Source organism: Oncorhynchus mykiss, chromosome 5 (genome assembly GCF_057628025.1).
Source record: "Oncorhynchus mykiss isolate SJ-2025 chromosome 5, ASM5762802v1, whole genome shotgun sequence".
NCBI classification, from domain to species: Eukaryota; Metazoa; Chordata; class Actinopteri; order Salmoniformes; family Salmonidae; genus Oncorhynchus; species Oncorhynchus mykiss.
This window is the reverse complement of record NC_143026.1, coordinates 27,715,735-27,731,099: the sequence shown is the minus strand read 5'-3', so window position 1 is coordinate 27,731,099 and position 15,365 is coordinate 27,715,735. Positions and strand designations below refer to the sequence as shown.

Genomic DNA, 15,365 nt, shown 5'->3' with positions numbered 1-15,365 from the left:
CCCATCATTAAAACAACACAGTACCCCATCATTAACACAGCACAAGACCCAATCATTAACACAATACCCCATCATTAACACAACACAATACCCCATCATTAACACAATACCCCATCATTAAAACAACACAATACCCCATCATTAACACACCACAATACCCCATCATTAAAACAACACAGTACCCCATCATTAACACAGCACAAGACCCAATCATTAACACAATACCCCATCATTAACACAACACAATACCCCATCATTAACACAATACCCCATCATTAAAACAACACAATACCCCATCATTAACACAACACAATACCCCATCATTAACACAACACAATACCTTATCATTAACCCAACACTGTACCCCATCATTAACACAACACCCCATCATTAACACAACACAATACCTCATCATTAAAACACCACAATACGCCATCATTAACACGGCACAATACCCCATCAGTAACATAATACAATACCCCATAATTAACACAACACCCCATAATTAACAAAACACAATTCCCCATCATTAAAAAAACAACACAATACCCCATAATTAAAACAAAAACACCCCATCGTTAACACAACACCCCATCATTCAAACACTACAATACCTCATTATTAAAACAACACAATACCTCATCATTAGCACAACACAATGCCTCATCATTAACACAGCACCTGATCATTATTAGCTTTGTTATTGTAGGTGCTTCTATCTGAGCTCTAGTGTTTACCTCTGACAGTGACGAGACCTGATTAAGCTTTCAGACTTCCTCCCGCTCTGCCTGATTCTTAATAAAAATTGAAAAACCACTCTAGTGGAATCCCATTAAATTTGGACAAAGGCACATTTTACTCTTGAACTTATTTAGGCTTGCCTTAACAAAAGGGTTGAATACTATTGACTCAAGACAGTGCTTTTAATTGTTCATTTGTTTATAAAACTCTTAAAAAACATATATCCACGTTGACATAATGGGGTATTGTGTGTAGGTGAGTGTCAACAACAACAAAAATCGCTAATGAATCCATGTTAAGTTCAGGTTGTAACAAAGCGAAATGTGGGATAAGTCAAGGGAATACTTTCTGAAGACATTTAATGAAGGCACTTAAAGTGAAGAAGTGAATTTCAGACAATCCTAATCGTGTCTAAAATGAAGTATGGATGCCACAGGATGGATGAACCAAAAGATTAACACAATACAATACAATACCCCATCATTAACACAACACAATACACGATCAAAAAACATTACCCCATCATCAAAACAGCACAATACACGATCAAAAAACAATACCCCATCATTAAAACAATACCCCATCATTAAAAAATACAATACCCTATCATTAAAATACCCCATCATTAAAAAATACAATACCCCATCATTAACACAACACAATACACGATCAAAAAACAATACCCCATCATTAACACGGCACAACACCCCATCATTAACACAACACCCCATCATTAAAACAACACAACACCCCATCATTAAAACAGTACAATACCCCATCATTAAAACATCACAATACCCCATCATTAACACAACACAATACCCCATCATTAACACAATACCCCATCATTAAAACAATAAAACACCCCATCATTAAAACAATACAATTCCCCATCATTAAAACAACACAATACCCCATCATTAAAACACCACAATACCCCATCATTAAAAAATACAATACCCCATCATTAACACGGCAAACCACCCCATCATGAACACAATACCCAATCATTTACACAACACAATACCCCATCATTAAAACAGTACAATACCCCATCATTAAAACAACACAATACCCCATCATTAAAACAACACAATAACCCATCGTTAAAACAACACAACACTCCATCATTAACAAAATACCCCATCATTAACAAAATACCCCATCATTAAAACAACACAATACCCCATCATTAACACAACACCCCATTATTAACACAGCACAACACCCCATCATTAACACAACACAATACCCCATCATTAAAACAACACAATACCCCATCATTAAAACAACACAATACCCCATCATTAAAACAATATAATACCCCATCATTAACACAACACCTCATCATTATCCTGAGCTCTGTTATTGCAGGTGCTGCTTTCTGAGCTCTAGTGTTTACCTCTGACAGTGATGATACCTGATTAAGCTTTCAGACTTCCTCCCGCACTGCCTGATTCTCAATACAAATGGAAAACTGTAGGAGAATCCCATTAAATTAGGACAAATAATTGGCTGATTTCTTCAGGGGGAGAATTGCGGAGTTTAATGCGGAGGTAATTGCATGGTCAGGGACTATATTAAAGTTATCTTTCTTCCACGAGCTCAACTTTTTCTCTCCCACCGACTGGCAGTTTTGTCAGGCTGCTTCTAATTGAGCACAAATAAAAATGTGGTGACACACGCATCAGGACCGTGTGTACTGTATGAGTCAGGCTATGAGACTGAGACGAGCGGACTCTCTCTCTCTCTCTCTCTCTGTCACACTCTCTCTGTCACAATCTCTGTCTCTCTCTCACTCGCTTGATCTCCAGGGAAACCAGTTTAACAGGAAAGCTAGCATCCCACCGTTTCTCAGTGGATTCTCACTGTGGACTTTAGAGTGTGGCCAGACCTGTTTGAGAATAGACATGCCAGAAAGCATTTCACCATCAATGTGCCTAATCATCATAACACTACAACTCTCACATACTGATCATCAGTTTACAAGACATTCCCACTGTGCATTATCTACTGATATGAGTGTCTAGTAATAAAGGGTCCTTCCACTGCATAAAGACATTGGCTACACCCCAAATGGCACCCTATTCCTGGCTCTCCCCTGCTCATAAAAATGTTAAATAAATAACAAATATATTTTTGACCAGGGCCTTAAACAGTGAATAGGGTGCCATTTGGGATGCATCTCTGTAGTATTCTAAAGGGGGTCCAGGTTAAGTGATTGATCACCAGTTGAGTCATTATGGATATGTCTGTTGTACCGATGGGTGGCTGTAATGTGTCATGTTGTTACCGTTGGCCTGACTAATGGCCTCTGTGAGAGATGACGTGCTGACAGATGATCTTGTGTCTCTAATGAGGATCTGAGATGTGCAGTTAGGCATCGCATCGTTCTCTACAAAATCAAACTCACACAGTTAAGTATCCATGTCACAAGGAGCTCTCAGCCATGAGATGGCTCCCTAGGGCAGAGATCATTACTCTGTCACGGAGTCATGAACGGCCATGTTAAACAGGCTTTATCTGGATTGGTTTGTGAAGGGATAGCGTCCCTCCCAGTATCTTCAAAAATATATGACTTCGGTCAATGTTGTTCCTCTCGCTCACATTCCAGCAGCATTACACTTTCAACCTCAGTTTGCCGCATAGACACTCTTTAACAGGGCCCTCTCACAGCAGCACAGTCATGAAAAAGACACAGATGTTTATATCCCTGGTCTATATTTTTATCATCATCATCACTGCATTGTTGGAAAGAGCTCTCAAGGTTAGAAATCACAGTACTGTTTTACACCTGTTGTATCATGTGCACTTGGAATAAACTTTGAAACTTGAACTATATCTCCCCTTCAAGACAGCACTGTACACTGTTTTAACATGAGGACAGCTGACGGCAGAAACAGCGAGGGAGGAAGTGGGATGATGACAATGAGAGATAATGAAAAGGGCTGGGGGGAGATGACAGAGGGATGGAGTAAAACAGTGAAGAGTAAAAGGAAAAGAGGGGGACAGAGGCAGGTATCGGCCCGTGGTAGCAGTATGGCAGACAAGTCGCTGAGCTGTTTCAGTTAATCACCATCTCGGTGCATCATCTGCATTTTATCCTCTGTATGAATCTAATTATACAATATTTCATCAGCCATTTCATTTTAAAGTGACTTTTAATCATCCTGACAGCACACGACAGCAACATCACAATGACATAAATCAGACAGGGACTGGAGCAGAGAGGAGGATCCTTAAGAGTTCACTAGAGAAATGGAGCTCTCTTGGGGACTCGGTTGGACTAGTTGTGGGTCATTAACGACTGGATTATCATCACCAATTAACAACTCCACCAGTCGGCAGGTAACACAGTGTGACACACAGACAGAAGAACATGTCACTGAGGATGGGAATGTTGCCTCCCACCAGTGGAAGAATGATCCCCGTGTCAGCTAGTTGATGGATATTGGAGAGCTGACAGTTGAACAGACTACAGTGTCAGGCAGTGAGATGAAAGTCTCCCCCACTGGAGGCAGAGTGATACATAATGTACTGCATATCAAAAACATGGTGTCAGGTTACGTTGTGGTTCTGCATATGTATCCGGAGGCTATTCATTCCAAAGACAAGAATTAGTATAAGACAAACATCACACTGTTTTTGTAAACAGTAACCAACAAATCATCAGGAGTGCATAGTGAAGGCATGCCAATTACATTTATTTTAATACGTTTATTTAAGAGGCTAAATTTATTCCTTTGAATTTGTTCTAAACCCCCATATGGAATATTGAGTTGCACACCCTAATATTGATTTGCACCCCCTTTTGCATTCAGAACTGCCTGAAGTCGTCAGGGACACTAAAAGGACACTAAAAGGTTCAAAAGTATTTCTGGTCTGTCATGGAAAGAGCAGGTGTTTTGATATATAATTGATGTATAATCTACTGAATTATATATTCAAGGATAAAAAATATTGCTTGATTTTATAAGTAATTTTTGTATTTAATGCATTCTTTATTCACTACACGCATAAACATGGGCTAATGAACTAATCTGTCTATGGAGAAACAGTTTACTTTTATTATTCTCACATGTGCTCCAGCTCCCAGCTACTCTCAGCCAGAGTAGTGATATGCAGGTCTCATTGATCAGCAGTCTGCTGATCGTTTTGATGGGGATACTGATTGAATGGAAAAACAACTAATCATTTAACCTTGAGAAATGGTGATTAAGAAGCTTTAGGGGACAGGAATGTGGGATAGAAAAAGCAATGCTGGTCATGGCATCTCATTGGACATACATTTTGGCATTGGAACGTAGGGAGGTATGCAGAGAAAAGGGGGGGGGGGGGCAAGAGGGAGAAAGAAAAAGAGCTAACACGCCTGCCTGTAATTTCAATGTAAAGCGAAGATCACATATTCAAATTGTCATGCTTATGCCAGATGTAGCTCACTCATTAGTTATGTCTAATCCTGAGGCGTGCAATGTGATTGGCTCAATTTGTATTAATAAGACTTTCCCCATTTTTCGCTGAGAAAAAGAGCATGGACAGACAACAATCTGCAGAATCTCCAAACTACTGTGTTTCAAACTCTAAAATACCCCCCTCCCCCACACACACGTACACCTTTGTGTTGAAGTTTCAGCAGGGGTAATATGCTATAATTAGGGTAATCATGTCGGCATAGTAATTATGGTTACTTAGCATTTTTGAAATACTTTATATTTCTCTCTTGATGTAATTCAAACATGATACCCTCTCTCTACAACCATGCAATATTAGTTCTGGTGCTCCTTGGGGTAACTCATTAGGACTAATGAACGCATGGAGGGAGGATCACACTGCCACACAAAAAAGATTGCCAAAGTGCTTGGCCTCTCTCCATAAAGCATTAATTTCTCCCTTCTATTATTGAAAACCTCAGAATACAGTCACACATCTAGGATTTGGATTTGGACTAGGATTTGTTGATTTTATGTAAATTGTCCAGTCTTACACAGTCAACATGAGACAAATAAAAGAGAAGAGGGAGAGAGAGGAAGAGAGGTTACAATCCACTGAAACATTTCTAATACTGCAGGGCCATCTCAGAGAGCACAATTAAGTCGAAAATAAGCTGGCGATCTGATTTAGAACTCATCATCTAATCACGGTGAAAATAAAAAAGTCTTCTGCAATGAGTTACACATACCTTGAAAACTGCTGCGCCAACCGAGAGCTCACACACACTGTATTTACAGGATTTTGCCACACTCCTCCCCCCATGAAAAATAAAGCCTGTAGAAAACGAAAAGGATACAATCTTTGGCATGCTGATCCCACACACATTAAGCAATCATCCTCTTCGGGGTTCAGTTTACCCTCTCTGTCAGGTTGTTCTGAAGGTGGTAGGCCGTGGTCAGCTTGGCAACTACACCCCGTTAGGTACAGAGCTCTTTGTAGATTATTGAGATGAGCTGCGGACCTCTGACTATATTGGGTAAAGATCTCCCTTAGCAGAATAGGAGCAATGGTGTATGCAGTCATTTTGCAGAGTGGAAACAATTCCACCCAGTGTGTGTAGTAATCCACCAAAAGGAATTCATTCCGGCTCCCCCAGATTGTAGGAAAAAGCCCAATGAGTTAAATTCCCAGCATTTCATTAGCATGGTTCACAATGGTCTGCTGCAGATACCCAGCAGGTCTTCCAATGTCTGGTTTGTACTTCTGGCAGACATCACACTGTTGTACAAACTTCTTGGTATGCACCCACATGCCTTGCCAGTACACCACAAAACCACAATCTGTCAGTTTAAGATAGAGATATATTTGGAGGGACTGGGTCTCAATCCACTACATGTCCACCTATGTCGGGCTTCTGCATCTGCGGTGGAAGGTGGCCGAGCTACAGCGATATTTGTGAGACCATGAGACATCTTGAAAATCGGTCTTCTCACAAAAACGTCTGTAGCGTCTGAACAGTTTGGCCTACTAATATGACCACTCTGTGAAAAGATGAGACTCTCATAAATACGATACTGTTCTCCATTTTGCTTTACAACTCCCACAACCCCCAGTGAAGTGATCTGAAGTCGGTAACGTTGATGTGCAATCTTCTGTCTGTAATGTCCAAACCGTTTTGGCAACAAACATATATCACCCCACTTTCAGTAAAATGTCAGCCATCCCTTTAAATTTGATGTACCTTTAATTTGAATTTTCTCGACAGACTAAATAGAATATTAGAGATTGATGAAAGAAAGGCATGTAAACACACACATATTTTGCTCCTTTTTAGCACCAATTGGAATGTAAAAAATACTCTGATCTTGTAAATTATTTAGGGTTAGTTCAAGTATTTATGAATAATAAAAATCTGATTTGGAGAGCAAAAAAACTCTAGACCACCTTTACTCCACACACAGAGACACATACAAAGCTCTCACTCACCCTCCATTTGTCAAATCTGACCATAATTCTATCCTCCTGATTCCTGCTTATAAGCAAAAATTAAAGCAGGAAGCACCAGTGACTAGATCAATAAAAAGTAGTTAGATGAAGCAGATGCTAAGCTATAGGACTGTTTTTGTCATGTATTGTCATGTTGTGTCTTGTTTCTGTCCTTTCCCTTCACCCTGTCTCCCTCTGCTGGTCGTTATTAGGTTACCTTTTCTCCCCCTCTTTCCCCCAGCTGTTCCTTGTCTCCTCCTAACTACCTCGTCACCCCTTTTCCCACCTGTTCCCTTTTTCCCTCTGATTAGTCCTCTATATCTCTCTCTGTTTTTGTTCCTGTCTTTGTCGGATTCTTGTTTGTGTTTTTCATGCCTGAACCAGACTATCGTCATGTTTGCTGCAACCTTGTCCTGTCCTGTCGGAATCTGCCGGTCCATCTGAGCCTACCTATGTTTTGTTATTAAAGAAGTTCTGTTTACGTTAATTCGCTTTTGGGTCCTCATTCACGCACCGTGACAGAAGAATCCGACCAAGAATGGACCCAGCGACTTCGGATCCTCTCCACTCTGCCGTCGAGATCCAGGGAGCGATGCTAGGCAGACACGAGCAGGAAGTGTCTGCTGCTCGACATGCCGTTGAGACCCTGGCCGCCCAAGTCTCCAACCTCACAGAACAGGTTCACCATCTCCGCCTCGATCCACCGGCCACTTCCAGGGCTTTCGAATCTCCGGAGCCCAGAATCAATAACCCGCCGTGTTACTCTGGGAAGCCCACTGAATGCCGCTCGTTCCTCACCCAGTGTGATATTGTGTTTTCTCTCCAGCCCAACACTTACTCCAGGAGCACAGCTCGTATCGCCTACGTCATATCTCTCCTTACTGGACGGGCTCGTGAGTGGGGCACGGCAATCTGGGAGGCAAGGGCTGAGTGTACTAACCAGTATCAGGACTTTAAGGAGGAGATGATACGGGTTTTTGATCGTTCTGTTTTTGGGGAGGAAGCTTCCAGGGTCCTGTCTTCCCAATGTCAAGGTAATCGATCCATAACAGACTACTCTATTGAGTTTCGCACTCTTGCTGCCTCCAGTGACTGGAACGAGCCGGCTTTGCTCGCTCGTTTTCTGGAGGGTCTCCGCGCGGAGGTAAAGGATGAGATTCTCTCCCGGGAGGTTCCTTCCAGCGTGGATTCCTTGATTGAACTCGCTATTCGCATAGAGCGACGGGTTGATCTTCGTCACCGAGCTCGTGGAAAGGAGCTCACGTTCTCCGTTGCCCCCCTCTCCGCATCACTACCATCTTCCTCTGCCGGCTCGGGTGCTGAGCCTATGCAGCTGGGAGGTATCCGCATCTCGACTAAGGAGAGGGAACGGAGAATCACCAACCGCCTCTGTCTCTATTGCGGTTCCGCTGGTCATTTTGTCACTTCATGTCCAGTAAAAGCCAAGAGCTCATCAGTAAGCGGAGGGCTACTGGTGAGCGCTACTACTCCTGTCTCTCCTTCAAGATCCTGCACTACCTTGTCGGTCCATCTACGCTGGACCGGTTCGTCAGCTTCCTGCAGTGCCTTAATAGACTCTGGGGCGGAGGGCTGTTTTATGGACGAGACCTGGGCTCGGGAACATAACATTCCTCTCAGACAGTTAAGGGAGCCCACGGCCTTGTTCGCTTTGGATGGTAGTCCTCTCCCCAGGATTCAGCGTGAGACGCTACCTTTAACCCTCACTGTCTCTGGTAATCATAGCGAAACCATTTCTTTTTTAATTTTTCGTTCACCTTTTACACCTGTTGTTTTGGGCCATCCCTGGCTAGTTTGTCATAATCCTTCCATTAATTGGTCTAGTAATTCTATCCTCTCCTGGAACGTCTCTTGTCATGTGAAATGTTTAATGTCTGCTATCCCTCCTGTTTCCTCTGTCTCTTCTTCACAGGAGGAGCCTGGTGATTTGACAGGGGTGCCGGAGGAATATCACGATCTGCGCACGGTGTTCAGTCGGTCCAGGGCCACCTCTCTTCCTCCACACCGGTCGTATGATTGTAGTATTGATCTCCTTCCGGGAACCACTCCCCCCCGGGGTAGACTATACTCTCTGTCGGCTCCCGAACGTAAGGCTCTCGAAGATTATTTGTCTGTAGCTCTTGACGCCGGTACCATAGTCCCCTCCTCCTCTCCCGCCGGAGCGGGGTTTTTTTTTGTCAAGAAGAAGGACGGGTCTCTGCGCCCCTGCATAGATTATCGAGGGCTGAATGACATAACAGTGAAGAATCGTTATCCGCTTCCTCTTATGTCTTCAGCCTTCGAGATCCTGCAGGGAGCCAGGTTTTTCACTAAGTTGGACCTTCGTAACGCTTACCATCTCGTGCGCATCAGGGAGGGGGACGAGTGGAAGACGGCGTTTAACACTCCGTTAGGGCACTTTGAATACCGGGTTCTTCCTTTCGGCCTCGCTAACGCTCCAGCTGTCTTTCAGGCATTAGTCAATGATGTCCTGAGAGACATGCTGAACATCTTTGTTTTCGTTTACCTTGACGATATCCTGATTTTTTCACCGTCACTCCAGATTCATGTTCAGCACGTTCGACGTGTCCTCCAGCGCCTCTTAGAGAATTGTCTTTTTGTGAAGGCTGAGAAGTGCACTTTTCATGCCTCCTCCGTCACATTTCTCGGTTCTGTTATTTCCGCTGAAGGCATTAAGATGGATCCCGCTAAGGTCCAAGCTGTCATTGATTGGCCCGTCCCTAAGTCACGCGTCGAGCTGCAGCGCTTTCTCGGCTTCGCGAACTTCTATCGTCGTTTCATCCGTAATTTCGGTCAGGTGGCAGCTCCTCTCACAGCCCTTACTTCTGTCAAGACGTGCTTTAAGTGGTCCGTTTCCGCCCAGGGAGCTTTTGATCTCCTCAAGAATCGTTTTACATCCGCTCCTATCCTTGTTACACCTGACGTCTCTAGACAGTTCGTTGTCGAGGTTGACGCGTCAGAGGTGGGCGTGGGAGCCATTCTTTCTCAGCGCTCCCTCTCTGACGACAAGGTCCACCCATGCGCGTATTTTTCTCATCGCCTGTCGCCGTCGGAACGTAACTATGATGTGGGAAACCGCGAACTGCTCGCCATCCGCTTAGCCCTAGGCGAATGGCGACAGTGGTTGGAGGGGGCGACCGTTCCTTTTGTCGTTTGGACTGACCATAGGAACCTTGAGTACATCCGTTCTGCCAAACGACTTAATGCGCGTCAGGCGCGTTGGGCGCTGTTTTTCGCTCGTTTCGAGTTCGTGATTTCTTATCGTCCGGGCTCTAAGAACACCAAGCCTGATGCTTTATCTCGTCTCTTCAGTTCTTCAGTAGCCTCCACTGACCCCGAGGGGATTCTCCCTGAGGGGCGTGTTGTCGGGTTGACTGTCTGGGGAATTGAGAGGCAGGTAAAGCAAGCACTCACTCACACTCCGTCGCCGCGCGCTTGTCCTAGGAACCTTCTTTTCGTTCCCGTTCCTACTCGTCTGGCCGTTCTTCAGTGGGCTCACTCTGCCAAGTTAGCCGGCCACCCTGGCGTTCGGGGTACGCTTGCTTCCATTCGCCAGCGTTTTTGGTGGCCCACCCGGGAGCATGACACGCGTCGCTTCGTGGCTGCTTGTTCGGTCTGTGCGCAGACTAAGTCCGGTAACTCCCCTCCTGCCGGCCGTCTCAGGCCGCTTCCCATTCCCTCTCGACCGTGGTCTCACTTCGCCTTAGATTTTGTCACCGGACTGCCTTCGTCAGCGGGGAAGACTGTTATTCTTACGGTTGTCGACAGGTTCTCTAAGGTGGCTCATTTTATTCCCCTTGCTAAGCTTCCTTCTGCTAAAGAGACGGCACAAATCATCATCGAGAATGTTTTCAGAATTCATGGCCTTCCGTCAGACGTCGTTTCGGACAGAGGTCCGCAATTCACGTCTCAATTTTGGAGGGAGTTTTGCCGTTTGATTGGGGCTTCCGTCAGTCTCTCTTCCGGCTTTCACCCCCAGTCTAACGGTCAAGCAGAACGGGCCAATCAGACTATTGGTCGCATCTTACGCAGTCTTTCTTTTCGCAACCCTGCGTCTTGGTCAGAACAGCTCCCCTGGGCAGAATACGCCCACAACTCGCTTCCTTCGTCTGCGAACGGGCTATCTCCTTTTCAGAGTAGCCTCGGGTACCAGCCTCCGCTGTTCTCATCTCAGTTCGCCGAGTCCAGCGTCCCCTCCGCTCAGGCTTTTGTCCAACGTTGCGAGCGCACCTGGAAGAGGGTCAGGTCTGCACTTTGCCGTTATAGGGCGCAGACTGTGAGAGCTGCTAATAAGCGTAGAACTAAGAGTCCTAGATATTGTCGCGGTCAGAGAGTTTGGCTCTCCACTCAGAACCTTCCCCTTAAGACCGCTTCTCGCAAGTTGACCCCGCGGTTCATTGGTCCGTTCCGTATTTCTCGGATCATTAATCCTGTCGCAGTGCGACTTCTTCTTCCGCGATATCTTCGTCGCGTCCACCCGGTCTTCCATGTCTCCTGTGTCAAGCCCGTTCTTCGCGCCCCCGCTCGTCTTCCCCCCCCCCCCCCATCCTTGTCGAGGGCGCACCCATCTACAGGGTCCGTAGGATTTTGGACATGCGTCCTCGGGGCCGTGGTCATCAGTACCTAGTAGATTGGGAGGGGTACGGTCCTGAGGAGAGGAGTTGGGTTCCCTCTCGGGACGTGCTGGACCGTGCGCTGATCGATGATTTCCTCCGTTGCCGCCAGGTTTCCTCCTCGAGTGCGCCAGGAGGCGCTCGGTGAGTGGGGGGGTACTGTCATGTATTGTCATGTTGTGTCTTGTTTCTGTCCTCATTCACGCACCGTGACAGTTTTGCTAGCACAGACTGGAATATGTTCCAGGATTCCTCCGATGGTAATGAGGATTACACCACATCGGTCACTGGTTTCATCAAGAAGTGGAGAGTCCCGCTTTCACGGAGCGGGACTCTAACCCGGAAGCTTATAAGAAATCCTGCTATGCCCTCCGACAAACCATCAAACAGGCAAAGCATCAATACACGACTATTACAGACTACAAAGGGAAGCACACCCGAGAGCTGCCCAGTGACACGAGCCTACAGATGAGCTAAACTACTTCTATGCTCGCTTCGAGGCAAATAACAGTGAAACACGCATGAGAGCACCAGCTGTTCCGGACGACTGTGTGATCACGCTCTCCGCAGCCGATGTGAGTAAGACCTTTAACTTCTTATGGCTGAGCGGCAGTATTGAGTAGCTTGGATGAATAAGGTGTCTAAAGTAAACGGCCTGCTCCTCAGTCTCAGTTGCTAATATATGCATATTATTAGTATTGGATATAAAACACTCTAATGTTTCTAAAACTGCTTGAATGATGTCTGTGAGTATAACAGAACTCATATGGCAGGCAAAATCCTGAGTTGAAATCAAAACAGGAAGTGAGAAATCTGAGCTTTGTATGTATTCACCAGAGTCCCCAGCGAAATCCCCTTGAGATATTAATGATGTTGCACTGCCTAGGGGTTCCACTAGATTTCAACCAATAATATACATTTTAATGAGACTTCTATGGTGTTGTGGGAGTGTATGGAAGCAGAATGTACCAGGTGTCTATCAAGCAGCCATTTTCTGATCACGCTTATTCCTCATGGTACCCACTTACGTTCCATTGCCCATGAAGACAAGAAGGAATACTCCGGTTGGAACTTTATTGAAGCTATATGTTTAAAAAAATCCTAATGATTGATTCTGTACTTAGCTTGAAATGTTTCTTCGACCTGTAATATAACTTTTTGAAGTTTTTATCCGATGTAACGCTGACCAGAATGAGCGTTTGGATATGTATACCAAACGCGCTAACAAAAGAAGGTATTTGGACATAAATAACGGATATTATCGAACAAAACAAACATTTATTGTGGACCTGGGATTCCTGGAGTGCTTTCTGATGTAGATCAAAGGTAAGGGAATATTTATCATGTAATATTTTGTTTATGTTGACGCCATCGTTGCGGCTGTGGTGATTTTTACTTCTGAGCGCCGTCTCAGATTATTGCATGGGTTTCTTTTTTCGTAAGTTAAAAAAAAAAATTGACACAGCGGTTGCATTATGGAGAAGTATATCTATAATTCCATGTGTATAACTTGTATTATCATCTACATTTATGATGAGTATTTCTGTTGAATCGATGTGGCTATGCAAAATCACTGGATGTTTTTGGAACTAGTGAATGTAACGTGCCATGGTAAACTCAGATGTTTTTATATAAATATGAACTTTATCAAACAAAACATGCATGTATTGTGTAACATGAAGTCCTATGAGTGTCATCTGATGAAGATTATCAAAGGTTAGTGATTCATTTGATTTCTTTGTGCTTTTTTTCTCTCTCTCTTTGGCTGGTAAAATTGGCTGTGTATTTCAGTGAGTTGTTGGTGACCTAACATCATCTTTTGTGGTGCTTTCCCCGTAAATCCTATTTAATATCGGACACTGTGGTGGGATTAACAACAAGACTACCTTGAAAATGACATAAGATACATGTATGTTTGAGGAATTTTAATTATGAGATTTCTGTTCTTTTGAATATGGCGCCCTGTACTTTCACTGGTTGTTGTAATATCGCTCCCGTTAACGGCATTGCAGCCATAAGAAGTTCAGGTCAACATTCACAAGGAGGCAGGGCCAGATGGATTACCAGGACATGTACTGTGAGCATGCGGTGACCAACTGTCTTCACTGACATTTTCAACCCCTCCCTGTCTGAGTCTGTAATACCAACACGTTTTAAGTAGTGCTCAAGAACACTAAGGTAACCTGCCTAAATGACTACTGACCTGTAACACTCATGTCTGTAGCTATGAAGTGCTTTGAAAGGCTGGTCATGGCTCACATAAACACCATTATCCCAGAAACCCTCGACCCACTCCAATTTGTATACCGCCCCAACAGATCCACATATGATGCAATCTCTATTGCACTCCACACTGCTCTTTCCCACCTGGACAAAAGGAACACCTATGTGAGAATGTTATTACTTTACTACAGCTCAGCTTTCAACACCATAGTGCCCTCAAATCGAATCATTAAGCTAAGGACCCTGGGACTAAACACCTCCCCCTGCAACTGGATCCTGGACTTCCTAACAGGCTGCCCCCAGGTGGTAAGAGTAGGTAACAACACATCCACCAGGCTGATCCTCAACACAGGGGCCCCTCAGGGGTGCGTGCTCAGTCCCCTCCTGTACTCCCTGTTCACTCATGACTGCACAGCCAAGCATGACTCCAACACCATCATTCATTTTGCCGACGACACAACAGTGCCTGATCACCGACAACAATAAGACAGCCTATAAGAATGAGGTTCGAGACCTAGCCGTGTTGTGCCAGAACAACAACCTCTCCCTCAACGTGATCAAGACACATGAGCTGATCGTGCACTCATTCATATCGACAGGGCTGTAGCGGAGCGGGTCGAGGGTGTCAATATCCCTGATGTCCACATCACCAAACACACAAAGACAGTCGTGAAGAAGGCACGACAACACCTTTTCCCCCTCGGGAGACTGAAAAGATTTGGAATGGGTCCCCAGATCCTCAAAAAGTTATACAGCTGCACCATCAAGAGCATCCTGACCAGTTATATCACCGCCTGGTATGGCAACTGCGCGGCATCCGACAAAAAGGCACAACAGAAGGTAGTGTGTATGTCGCAGTACATCGCTGGGGCCAAGCTTCATGCCATCTAGGACCTATACAATAGGCGGTGTCAGAGGAAGGCACAAAAAATGGTCAAAGACTACAGTCACCCAAGTCATAGACTGTTCTCTCTGCTACGGAACAGCTAGCAAATCAAATCAATTCAAATTTTATTGGTCACATTCACATGGTTAGCAGATGTTAAAGCGAGTGTAGCGAAATGCTTGTGCTTCGAGTTCCGACCGTGCAGTAATATCTAACAAGTAATCTAACAATTTCACAACAACTACCGTATACATACAAGTGTAAAGGAATGATTTAGATCATGTACATATAAATATATGGGTGAGAAATGGCCGAACGGCAAAGGCAGGATACAGTAGATGGTATAGAGTACAGTATATACATATGAGATGAGTAAGGTAGGGTATGTAAACATTGTATAAAGTGGCATTGTTTAAGTGACTACTGATACATTTATTACATCCAATTTTTAGTTATTACAGTGGCTA

At 44.5% G+C, this 15,365-nt stretch overlaps 1 long non-coding RNA gene across 1 annotated transcript in view; it reads left to right on the top strand.

Moving 5' to 3' along the window:
- LOC149983225 (uncharacterized) overlaps positions 1 to 15,365 on the top strand; it is a 288,192-nt gene that overhangs the window by 271,942 nt on the left and 885 nt on the right. The window lies entirely within an intron of this gene.